Source organism: Carettochelys insculpta, chromosome 5 (assembly GCF_033958435.1).
Source record: "Carettochelys insculpta isolate YL-2023 chromosome 5, ASM3395843v1, whole genome shotgun sequence".
NCBI classification, from domain to species: domain Eukaryota; kingdom Metazoa; phylum Chordata; order Testudines; family Carettochelyidae; genus Carettochelys; species Carettochelys insculpta.
In genome coordinates, this window is record NC_134141.1 from 9086135 (window position 1) to 9099107 (window position 12973).

The window sequence follows — 12973 nt, forward strand, 5'->3', positions numbered from 1 at the left end:
CGATCCTGCTTTGGACAGGTGACTGGACTCGATGACATCCTGAGGTCCCTTCCAGCCCTGGGATTCTATGATTCTAGGTGGTAAATATACCATGCTTCTTCCTAGAAAGGTATTCTAACCATTGATGTGCTAAACTTTCTTTTGACAAGATAATAAACAAAATTAAATAGAGCCCAAATGTCCTCGGCTACTCAGTAGAAAGCCAGGTAGCCCATGGAAGAAATACACCACGAAATCATGGTTTCTTGTGGGTATAGGTGACTTGACAGGGTGGAGAGTGCTTGGAGCTTTCCAGCCTAGTCAAAAACCAGCTACGACTCTGCTCCACGGTCAGTGGGTGACTGTGACTGTCTCCGGCCACACCTTGAGCAGATGGTGAAGGCCCAATTCAGTTTTGGCACTGGAAAGGAAGAAGCACATTTTGCTTCTCTGTTGGCTAGGGAAGCCTAGTTTCAGCCAAGAGTCTGAGAGAACAGGATGCTTGGAAGAGCCTTTGGGTAGATGGGACAATATGCAAGGAGGGGCTTTATGTGGGTAAACCCAGATTAGGAAGATTGGGTCGTGCTGAAGACTCACTGGATAACCCCATTTTGAGTTCTTCATTCTTTTACCTGTGGATTTCAATACACTGGAAGGGATAGGGCTTCAGTGTTCCTGAGAGGGCTAACACAGCACCGCGCCAGACCCCCCCACCCCCCAGAAGCAGCAAGTGACCTGAGATGGGATGATTAGTGCACCTTTGCCCCTCAGAGGGGCATCATGGAGGTGAGCCTGGTACAGTCCCCTATGCTGGCGGAGTGTTGCACTGGGAGCAGGATGAAGGTAGAACTTATGCTAGCTCTGCACTGACTAGGGAGGCTCCTGAATGGGGGGGCTGTTCTCAGGGAGCTGCTTCTGCCCATTTTAAGGCCCTCTAATGATGCCAGAGCAACAAAGGGCCTTTCTTTTACTAAGATCCAGGCCCAGTATCTTTTAGATGCGAGGACTGAAGAGGTGGGTGGCAATTGCAGGACAGCACTGGTGTTCTGGAGACACTTTGCCTTTTTCTCTCTATATCAAAATTAATTTGGAAGCACAATGGCCAACATGTAGTATTTGCAAAGGTCTGGCACACGATTCTAAAAATGGTCTGTTTTGCAGAGGGGTTCGTGTGTGAGTCATCAGAGTACCTGAATACTTTCTAGCTGTTAGCTGTGTGATAATTTACATTGCACAGTGTGCTGGTGGAGTGTTTCATTATGCAATTTATAGTCTGATGCAAGGCCAATAGAAACAAACTGAGGGCACTGACAATAACATGCATTTCAGGTGTACAAAGCTGTGCTTGACTTTCCACAGCAGCTAACTAGAAACTGGTGTTTCTAAGAACCAGAAAGGGCTATTATCTCACTACACTGTGGTAGTGCACATAAGATATGCTTAGCTTTCTCAATTATTCTTGCTCTGTCAATGATCAAAATCTTTACGTGAAGAGGTGCTACCTCCATACAACCTCCAGTCCTGCACAGAGCAAAGCAAACAAACTTACATGTGAAACTAGCAATAATGGTGTAGGTATATTTTACTTGTTCTTTCTACTGCAGCTTTAAATGTCTGAATATGTGTAGTCTGAGGATACCGGTGGACCTTCTGGTGTTGAGTTGATTATCTACATTCTGAATATGGTTTCTGCATTGTCTCAGGATCACTTCTCTTACTCTGTTTTCTCTCTTCTCTTGCCATAGTTTAAAAAAATCTGACAGACAATCTGTGTGTGGCTGCTCCTTGTTGCAAAGTGTAACAGCAAACATCTATCTGTGAGAATAAAGTGCTTAGGGTGGGGAAGAAGATTCCTACAAAATGCTGTTTTAGAAAGAGGCAGACCTGGGGTTGATAAGCACTTGGTTTTTTTGACTGGAATACCCAGCTGAAAAGAGACCCTTGCAGCTTTGGTCAGCACTGCTAACCAGGCTGTTAAAAATCCCATCAACAGGACTAAGGCAGGCTCCCTGCCTGCCCTGCCCTCTGTAGCTCCCAGAAACAGCCTGTATGTCTGGATCCCGGGGTAGGAGCAGCTACAGGGGCTGTGCATGCTGCCCCCTCCCCAAGCACCAGTGCTAGCTCTGCAGCTCCCATTGGGTGGGGACTGTGGCCAATGGGAGCTGTGGAGGTGGTGCCTGTGGATGCAGGCGGCATGCAGAGCTCCCTGGCCTCTCCACCTTGGAGCTGGACATGCCAGCAGTTTCCAGGAGCTGCCTACAGTAAGCATTGGTCTGGCTGGAGCCTGAACTCCAAGTCTCTGCCCCAAGTCATAACCTTGTTTTACACCCCAAACTCCTCATCTCTGGCCCCAACCCTGAGCCTGCACCGAGCTCCCCAGAGTCTGTACCTCATATTGGACATCATCCCCACGGCCCATCCTACAGCCACCTTCTGAGGCCTTCAGTCCTGGTGCCAGCCTGCACCTGGGCCACAGACCTCGTCTCCACCTGTAGCACAACCCCTTGCACCTCCCTGGGGAAAGTGAGCGAAGGTGGGGAAAACCGGAGGGAGGTGGGGATGGACTGAATGGTCCCTTGGGAAGAGGTGGAGCAAAAGTGTTTTGTGTGTGACTAGAAAGTTGGCAGCCCTAGGCAGACAACTTGCAACTTGGCAGTAATAAGGATGATAAAGGAAAGCTTCCAAGTGATTTTCAGCCCAAATATGACTGAATAAGATTGCTTAGCTAGGGCAGTACGCTTTCAGGAGTAAATAAAGACTGAACCCAGACCACCAAACCAACTGGATAATCAGTCATTAAAATGATCTTCAGAGTCTTGTGGGCTGCTTATAGACAACATGTTTTGATGATCCCCTAAGATCTGGACGGTCGTAGAATCATAGAGCTGGAAGGGACCTCAGGAAGTCATCTAGTCCAGCCCCCTACTTCAAGCAGGATCAACCCCAACTAAGTCATCTCAGCCAGGACCTTGTCAAGCTGGGACTTAACCTCCAGGGACGGAGAATCCACCACCTGTCTAGGCAACGCATTCCAGTGCTTCACCAGCCACCTGGTGAAGTAGTTTTTCCTAATATCCAACCTACTCCTCTCCTTCTGTAACTTCAGACCATTTCTCTTTGTTCTGCTATCTGACACCACTGACAACAGTTTCTCACCATCCTCTTTATGTAATTCTAACTCAGGTTTCACCTTTGCCTAAATGTTTTTGGTGGAATATTTGTTTCACAATCAACAAAAAAACAGATTGAGGGGTGGAGGGTGGCAGAACAAATGCTTCCAAAATTTTTGAACTCTTAGTTATTTTGGCATTTGGGATTTTATTTTGGCACTTTTAACCACTGATATTTTCATTGACTTCATTGGTAGTTCATTTATTAATCCTTATTTTAAAAATATTTTTATGTTTGTCTCCGTTACATGCTGAACATTGTATATTTCTTGTTTCAAAAGTGAACGGAATGATGGTTGGGAAAAGTTTAGTACATAGAACCAAATTTTAAATAACAAAAGTTGTAAAAATTCACGAGAACTTGAAACAATTAAAAGATCCTAGCATTTTTGAATGCAAAAGGGTGTACTTCAATAAAGACCAGCTCCGATTTTTTTTTCCCAGAGATATTTTTACATTATGCCACAGTCGGCTGGCCTTGCTTTTACGTCAACCTTGCTTGTTAGGGTTAACCAGCTGTTATGAGCTGCCAGTGGTTTGAACTGAAGTATTGTTGCAAGCCGGTTGGAAGTGAACAGCTTGCAGAGAAGAAAATAAATATAGACAGCAATGAGTGAAAGAGCGCGCAAACTGATCCGCCTATCACTGGGACTGCAGCATGGAGGATACTGGTGGAATCCATGTGAGGTGGCATGCAAAGCTGCAAGACGTGAAAAGGATGTCGCTTTCTTGCCTGGAAAGCCCTTCTGAGGATATGGTGCTGGAGGGACAACTCAAGATTCCCATAGTATTGGTGGAGACATTGCTCCCCACTGTCACTGTGGCGGCTTGGACAATGCTTGGCACCACCAAGCTGCAACATGCCTTCCATGAGTTACTTGTGCCTATGGAATGTGTGCCATGTCAACTTACCTGGCTCCTTTGCAGATAATTGTGCCAATTCTTCCCCTAACCCCCTGCCCCTTCTGGATGGCATTACATGGTTAGGAGATTTTCTACTGGTTCCCAGGGGAGAGGGTACATCCTTCCCACCCCCACACAAGCTGCCTACTTCCTGTGCATAGACCATGGGTCTAAAGAGCTCAATATGGTCTCTTGTTGTCCCAAATGGAAGAAATATGCAAAATGTTGACCTATCCTAGATGGGAGGAATCACCTGCTAATCTTGGCAGCACAAGATGATGTAGCATTTTCCCAGCTGTCCCTTCTGTGTCTCATACAACTAGTGCTGGGCTTCTTAGGCAGCATTTTGGTTTAAAGGAACAGAAACTATGCTTGTGCCAGACTTGAAGAGAAAACTAGGTGGGAAAAGTTCCTGTTGCCCCAGTAGGAATACGTTTGTGCTTGTTTCTGTGGTGTGACACAATCTTAGAATTAACTCATCCTTGGGAAAGAAGTCACGGGGGAAAAACCCAGTGTAGCTGGGAACTTTGTATCTGTGGTTGTGCAGACTTTCAGCTCAGAATTCCACTGGGTATTTGGCTAAAGACGTAGAGATGGCTGGTGTTCATGGCCCCAAGACATTATGGCTTGCTGCCTTGAGCCTGTGGTTAGGTTTCTAGTTTTGTTTTCAGATGCAGCATAAAGTTGTTGCTCTGTGGAGAAGCAGGAAAGTACTTTACAAAATGCCTTTGGCTGAGACTTCTGAGGCATTCTGCTTTCTGCCAACAGGGGGTTTCATGGCACAGGCCCCTTTACCTAGCGAGACACCTGCACACCAACGGGAGGAGGTCAGGTTTTATAATTTGCTATCAGCTGCATTGGTTTTGCAAGTTCTTTAAGAGATGTGAAAGCCACAATTTTCAGAAATAATACCCTAAAGTGTTCTAAATAATTGTGTTTTTCTTTTCTGAAGTGCTCTGCGACCAGCAACACTCAAGGGTTTTTCAGTTGGGCTTATGGGTTGCCCACACTTCTGAAAGTGAAGCAACAAACTTCTGCAAACACAGGAGGCATCTGATCAGCCAAGTTGTCTAGTGTCTGAAGATCAGGGAAAGCTGTGTAATTACATCAATCAATCACTGATGTGATTCCATACAGGTGACTGCAGCCTTCAGTCAAAAAAAAAAATCCTCCTCAGGTCTACTTAGACTCATCTGAGAAGATGAACGAAGTAACATTTGGAGTTCTTCAACCGTAAGTATGTTTGCCAAACCAGAAGGGACGTCTAAAGGGAATGTATCTGCAATCTGAGAGGAGCTCGCAACTCTGTCCAGACTCAGGGATAGAGTGTGGAATAACATCAAGTTGTACGCCCACACCAAAATGCAAGTCTACAGAGCCTGCATCCTCAGCACCTTCCTTTATGGCAGCGAGTCTTGGACCCCGTACGCCCTCCAGGAAAAGAGGCTGAATGTCTTCCACTTGCGCTGCCTCAGGTGCATCCTTGGAATATCATGGAAGGACAGAGTGTCCAACACCGCTGTCCTTGAGCAAGCTGGAATCCCAACCATGCACACCCTCCTCAGGCAGCAGTGGCTCCGCTGGCTTGGCCACGTCCACAGGATGAATGGTGGAAGGATCCCAAAAGACATCCTGTATGGCAAGCTAGCCTCTGGCAAAAGACCTCCTGGATGCCCCCAGTTGCGCTACAGAGATGTTTGCAAGAGGGACCTCAGGGAGGTAGACATTGAGCCGGACAGCTGGGAGAAGCTGGCAGACGATTGCAGCAGATGGAGGCAGGAACTACACAAGGGCCTTCACAAGGGTGAGATGAGGATCAGACAGCTAACAGAGGAGAAGTGAGCCCACAGAAAGCACAGTAAGGACCTGCCACACAACCACTACACAAGCAACAGATGCAGCAAGGACTATCACTCTTGTGTGGACCTTCACAGTCACAGTCGACACTGCAAATGATGATCCCACATGGAACTACGAAGGGCGTGATCCATAGTTTACATAGACTGAAGGATGCCTACTATTACTGAGAGGAGATACTTCAGGGAAGTGTTTATGAATCATGGAAAAAGATTCACTTGCTGATAATAAAAAAAGACCTCTTTATCTGTCTACGTTAAGAAGGCACCATCTGTTTTCTGAAATAGATAGCATTGTGCATGGCACAGGGTCAGAAACGGATCCTGCACCAGAATGCTTGTGGTCATATTTTAGCAGGCAGACAACACTAAAGGGTTAGTACCGAGGACTATTAGGCTTCTAATGAATCAGAATTTTCCCTATAAATTCACATTGGTCAGGCCTGGCTTGCAGCAAATACCAGTCTCTTCTACCCACGTGTGCACTCATGTACCAAAATTCATCGGATTTTAGAAAAACTTCAAGACGATGTTCTTAATAAACACTGTGTTCCATTTCATTTGCATCAACCTCTTTTGTTTTTATTTAGCAACACTGAGTGATTCGAAAAATCCCCTGTTTGAGACTTTTTGCTCCCACATGGATACCATCAGTGTTTATGTTACAAACCTCCGATTTCAAAGATTTATAACTGCTATAAAATTGCTTTGGGAAGAATTTTGGCTGATCAGCTTCTGGCCCCAGAGGGGGGGAATAACACAATTTACTGGTACTGACCACAACTTTGCACTTGCCAATAACTTCAAAATGAGAACCATTTTGGAAACTAGCAAATACAAGCTGCAGAAGGCCTCTGAGCAGTAGCTCATTGTGTGGCTCCCATTGCCAATGCAGGACTACGCCCCGCAGTATTAATCATTGAATAAATAAAATTAAATTTAAGGAACCATTAAGAATAGAGGATGGCTTAATGATCTAATAATCCTACTCAAATGCTTACATTTCTTAGAATGGCAAGTTTGCAGTCCTGGCAGTTTTATCTCAGATTGTACTTTCTTGTGTAGATACATTCAATATAATAAAAATCCCTGGACTAAAACAGCCGCGAACATAAATTGGGGGAAACGCCACTGAGCTCATGTTGAGGATCAGGCCCTCTCTAGAACTTTTTTGGGAGGAAACGTTAGAAACCCTGGTCCTTTAATTTCTCTGTGGGAGCTCAAGATGTCCCATCACTCGGTGTGGACAGCCTTTCCATTATCCCATCAGTGCACTGGAGGAGATTTCTCTCTCAGCTCCTGAGCTGGCTGGGCTTCATTTGTGCAATGTGCAGTTGGACATGAGTGCTTGAGATTTCTCGGGAGAAAAGGCAAATTAGCCATGTAGATATATCTGTGATCCAATATTTTCCCCAAAAAGAATGAATAATGAATGAGTTATTTGTAGTTTCAAATATTCATGCATGACAAACACTGAAAACTTTTAGGATAGCCTTTAATCTGAAGGGCATTTTTTGCTCTAAAAACTCACTAATAATTGCACTCTGACTGATCTGCACTGTAAATACAGGAAGAGCAAACAGTAGTTTCCATATAAGCACAAAAAATGGCTCAAGGAAAGAGGCTGAAGTGACTTAAGCTACATCTACACTTCACAGTTGACATGGAGCCAAAGTTCCCCATAAGCCATGCACTTGGGTGGCCACCCAGGAGAGATTCAGATGCTTCCCAGCTGATTACCAGAGCGTCCACAGGCGCCAGCATGTTGGTTTTAAGGGTGGTGCACATCAGCACATGCCTTCATGCACATAACATCTCTTCTGCACGTGGATGGAGTTAAAACTAGAGGAAACATTGCCTGGGGCACTGGTACCAGGTATCCACTGATTCCAAGCCCTGATGGAACCGGTGAAATCTTCCAGTCTGACCACCTTGCTGGGTAAGAGGGCTTTCAAATGACTGTGCCCCTAGACAGTACAGCAATGCAGATAGCACTAAGTGTTTCACTCTTACATGAGTTCTTTCCGAAAAGGGGCACGTCCCAGTCCAAATGGAAGTGGGCCCCATGCTCTAAAGCCACAACCCCCTCTGAGCAAGCTATCCCAGTGCTTAACATATACTCAGACCTGGATCTGAGGCTTTACTGTGTGGATGAGGCTGATGGCAAAGCGTAGACATACCCGCTTTCTCGAGGATATCCTTAGAGCAGAATGCAAACGTCTGAGTGGGCTGCATTGTGACTCTGTTTAAACAGGGAGGCATAAGAATTCCCCTTAGGCTTCTGTGGAAGCTACATCTCTTTGCAGTGGGAAGAGGAGCTGTCTTTTGGGTTGTGTTTGTAACACGTGGCTGATATGCTACCAACTGATTACAAGCCCTTGCTCTCTTAAAGCAAGGGGGGAAGTGGGGAGGATGGTCACCTCTGAGAACACAATCACACGAGGGGCTGGTTGCGGGATACCGCAGTTTATGCGCACACTCACACACACTTACACACACACACACCCTGCACTGTTTCAGGGCACTCTCTAAAAACCACACATCCCTCTGTTACGAAGTTCCAGATCTGCCACTGCAGCGGCTGGCTCTCTTTTGGGACAATCTGACATGCAGTGAGTGGTTTGATGGTCACAGATGCTCTCTGAGCCAGTGGTGAAGCTGGTGTGTGTGTACGACTGTCTTCCACCTGCATGGAAGCAGGGATGTTAAAATGGTTAACCTCTTAAACCACGTGCTTAACGCTTCTAACAGAGGTCCTGCTGGCCCTATCTGGCCATGGGATCCAAAGGCCCAACCCACCAGCCTCTCCATAGCTAGGGCTGTTTTGGCCCTGTGTGACTGGCTCCTGCTGGAATTAACAAGTAAGCCCTAGACAGCGACAAACACTCATTTTCACTCAATTAAAATCAGTGCTGAACTATGATTACTGTAATGGGGTGTGACTCAACCCCCCCAGGATCTCCTACTGGTCAAACAGGAATCAGCTCTTCCAAGGCTCCAGAACACCTTCCTCTGGTCACTAGCTCACCCACTTTTACCTGCTAATCTATTCTTCACCCACTCATGTCAGCCATTGCATCTCTTCCAGATCACTGAGCCCTACCTCAGGCCACTGCCCTGCCAGTCCCATATTCTGGGGTCCTCCCCTGTAAGGTATCCCTGATCCCCCTAGACCCACTTTGCCCCAGTGACCAACTGCCAGTCATCATCAGTCCCTAGCCTCCGGGGAAAACTGCAGTCTGAGATGGCTACTCACTGTTGGCAAGAGGGTTTTTGGACCTGCTGCCTCCTTGCAGCTTTACTACCTTGTCTCCCGCCCTACACCTGGGAGATTGCCTGGCCAGAGCTCTCCAGCTGTACCTGCTTTTTCTGTGCCAGGAAGCCACTGTAGCTTCCTTGACGACTAGTTCCCTCCAGCTCTGCTACTGGTACAAGAGTCATCTTCTCCCATCCACTGAAGGAGCCCTCTATTTATACAGCCCCAGTTGGGCCCTAGTTAGCTGTCGCCCTAATTGGCAGGCAATTGTCCCAGCTGCTATCTCTTTCTGCTTTGGCCCTCCCTCAGGGCTGCGTTTAACCATTTGTCTGCTGGAGTGCCCCACTACACTCACCTAGAAAGAAAGTGAAGGAGTCCCATTTTTAGAAGTCATCTTAATGCTTTTTCACAAGTGTCCTGGGCTTTCCTCTGCCACAGGGAGGTGGGGGGGTGGGTGGAGCGTATGTGTGTGCGGAGGAAAGCTGCATTCAAAGCTGTATTGGACAGGGTGTCATTAGCCATCTCTGTGGCACTTGGAACGTTTAAAGCAGGTCTAAGTATAGCACGCAATGCATTCTTGTGGTTACTTCTGCTTTAACGCACTGCCACAAAATAGCTAGCAGAGGTGCCAGCAGTCTACGTCAGGACATCCAAACTCTGCACAAACACCTGCTGGGGTTCGGAGTTGACATAAAAGACCAGCCACGTAGCAGAGTTCCCCCTGTGCCTCTCAGCATTTCCAGGTCCCGCTGGTGAACTACCCTGGTTGAATGAGGTCCTCTTTGTTTACAGCCTTATCAGTGGGAGTGACTTAAAGGAACAGTATCTTTCTCTTATCTGGAGGCAGTGTAGGTCTGATTAGAAAAAAATCCCCTGTTGGCATTGGAAGTAGTGTCCCTCCCCAAAAGGCAGGGCTATCTCTTTCATAAACCCCGCTGCAGGCATTGGGTGTCTGCTTGTGATCTCTAGTTGGCCTCGCTGCAAATCTGAGATGCACCCTAGGAAACTGGAAATTCCTGCTGGCAGCAAAGGAACGTCTGACAACTGATATTTGGCAGAGCTGCAGTCCCTGCTCTGAGCTGATGGCCTTTCAGCTGAATGTAGCAGGCTGCAGTGCAGTTCAAGCAGTAACCTGGGGTTATGGCTGACTTGGTGCTGTGCAGAAGCAGCAAGGACTTGGTGTTCAATGCCAGTCCTGGCTCTGAAGTTACTGGGATCTGGCCTAAGCATGTAACACAAGTGTGTTGTGGTCTGAAGCCTGTGGATATTGCTGAATGCTTTTCCTTCACTGCTTACAGGCTTTGAGTTTTTCTAAACACAGTACCTGCAGACAGTATCTTTTTCCTTAGGCGGAGGGCAACTGGGCCTACGGCTGCTTCATGTATCTTCACCCATGTCTGTTCTCCTGTGGAACCCAACTAAGGCTACACGCACTTGCCTGTGGGATTTAGGAGCACAGCTCCATTCCACTCTGTGGGTCTGTATTAGAGGGAGGGAAGCCCAGGCATATACAGTGATTGGACCTCTGGAGATGCACATCGTGTTCCCTGGCAACCAAGTAATACAGCTAAGTTTTTTTGTATAGCCCTCCTCAGGGCTAGAATCGTAGGGTTGGAAAAGACCTTAGGAGGTCATCATGATCATCAAGTCAAACCCCTGCTCAAAGTGGGACCAAACCCAGCTAAATCATCCCGGTCAGGGCTTTGTCAAGCCAGGACTTAAAGACCCCAAGGGACAGCAATTCCACCAGCTCTCTAGGAAACCTATTCCAGTTCTTCACTACTCTCTTGGTGAAATAGGGTGACAAGCTATCCCATTTTTCCCAGGACAGACTCTTATTTAAGCTGTCTCACAGGCATCCCGTTCTTTAAGAAAATGGCCTAATTGTCCCATATTTTGTGGGACTCCTGTTACCTGGCGTCTCAAGGTGGCAGGCCCCACTGCCAGAGAGCTCCTCTGCTAGGCAGCTGCATTCCCTGGCACCCCATGGAGACAGGCTCCACTGGTGGGGAGCTCTGCTATGGGGCGGCCTCTTCATTCCTTGCTGGCTCCCTGCAGGAGGTTGTGAAGCCTCCAACCTCCACTCCACCTCAGGAGGAGGCTGCGGAGCCCCCATCCCTGGTGCGTCCTTGTGGGCATCTACCCCCATCACTGAGGAGCCCTGCCATGGAACAGCAGCCCCCCATCCCTGGAGGCTAGTGTCCCGTATTTGCCAAAGGGCAATATGGTCACCTTACTAGTATCCAAACTGAATGTGTCAGTCCTGTCTTCAGTGGGGGAACAAAAAGCTCTGAGCTTATGTCTCTAATATATCTCCCCCAACTGCCCACGAGCTCCCTGGTTTTGAAGAGACTTGGTGTGGGGGAAAGCTGTATCTTCTGGATTGGGGCGATGCCTACTCCCAGAAAGAAGAGACGTGCAAGATTCCCCAGTAGGTCCTGGATTTCAGCAAGAGCTGCATCGAGATTAGAGTTTTCCTGAAAACTGCACCTGGTCCACTATATGTTTCATGTGAGGGGAAAACTGGGACAAATGCCTGTGTGTTCATAAAATCTCCTACTTCATGTACTTTCAGCAGTTGTTATAAATGGTCTCTCTGATGAATGGGGATATTATGATAAGCTACAACAAGCAAATAGGCTTTCTATTTACTCTTTGCTAAAGAAGGGACCAGTGCTGCAGTGTAAATTTGAGAGAATAAAGTATGTATTTATACTGACTTACTACTTAAACATTTGGAGGCGTGTACGATAAGATCTCTTTTCCCATAGCTGTGAGGCTTGGCATGTCTGTTTGTTTGAACATCTGGCGTATTTCTGTAACAATAATAGAAAAAACAATAGCATTCAAAAGATTATCACTACCTCAATCAAGGGAATTACTCAGAGTTTAAACAAGAACAAAATAAATGTCATTTTGCAATCCTGTACTGTATGGATTGTTCCTAGAGGCAGTTGAGCCTCTGCAAAGAAAAGTAAGTGAAGTGTTGGGATTCAGAACAGTTCAATAACTCAAAGTCTGCAATAATGGCAAGGTAAAAGCAGTACCCCCATGGGACTGGCTGGTCTTAAAAAACTATATGATGCTTTTTCATTAAATATTCAGAGGAATTAAATTGATGGTAAAAATATCCTGTGCAGCTCAATTTGGCAGGATGCACTTGAAGACTAGTGCAAAAGGGGTAACATGGAGTTTGCTTGTGCGTGTCCATGCCTAAAGAAGTGAGTTGAGATATTGTGCAGGACCTCAAGAGGACTGGGCTCACTTGTGCCAGGCAGAGCTTAATTTCTAACATTCTGCTCTGCTACCTCCTTATCAAACAGGCAAAAGACTGCACCAGCTGCAAGGCCCTAGAGAATCAGGCCTGTTGATGAAGTTTTAAAAATCCATTACAGTCAGTCTTCAGTAGAAATGGTTTCATACGTACACCATTGAGGAACCTTTGAGGAGCACCACATAAAAATTCCTTGCACTTAACTTTGTTTCTGAAATGACATAATGATTTTTCATCCTCTTGGACTTTCCTCTAGGATAAAAATGGTTTAAAAATGTATTGTGGGTTAGGTCTTTCCATGTTGCTTAGAAATGCTTTATGGTACATTAGAATGTAAATTTTGTCTGTGACCATTTAAACTCTTACATTCCCTATCCCCTTCTTTTATCGTAAGAAATCGTGGGAAAATTCCTCTTTATACATTTTCACTTTGTTGCAACTTTACCGTCCCTATCCCGACTGTATTTCAAAGACTCCCTGTAGCAAGTAAAGCTTTTTGACTTCCTGCTCTCAAGAATTGTTTGGTAATAGAAGC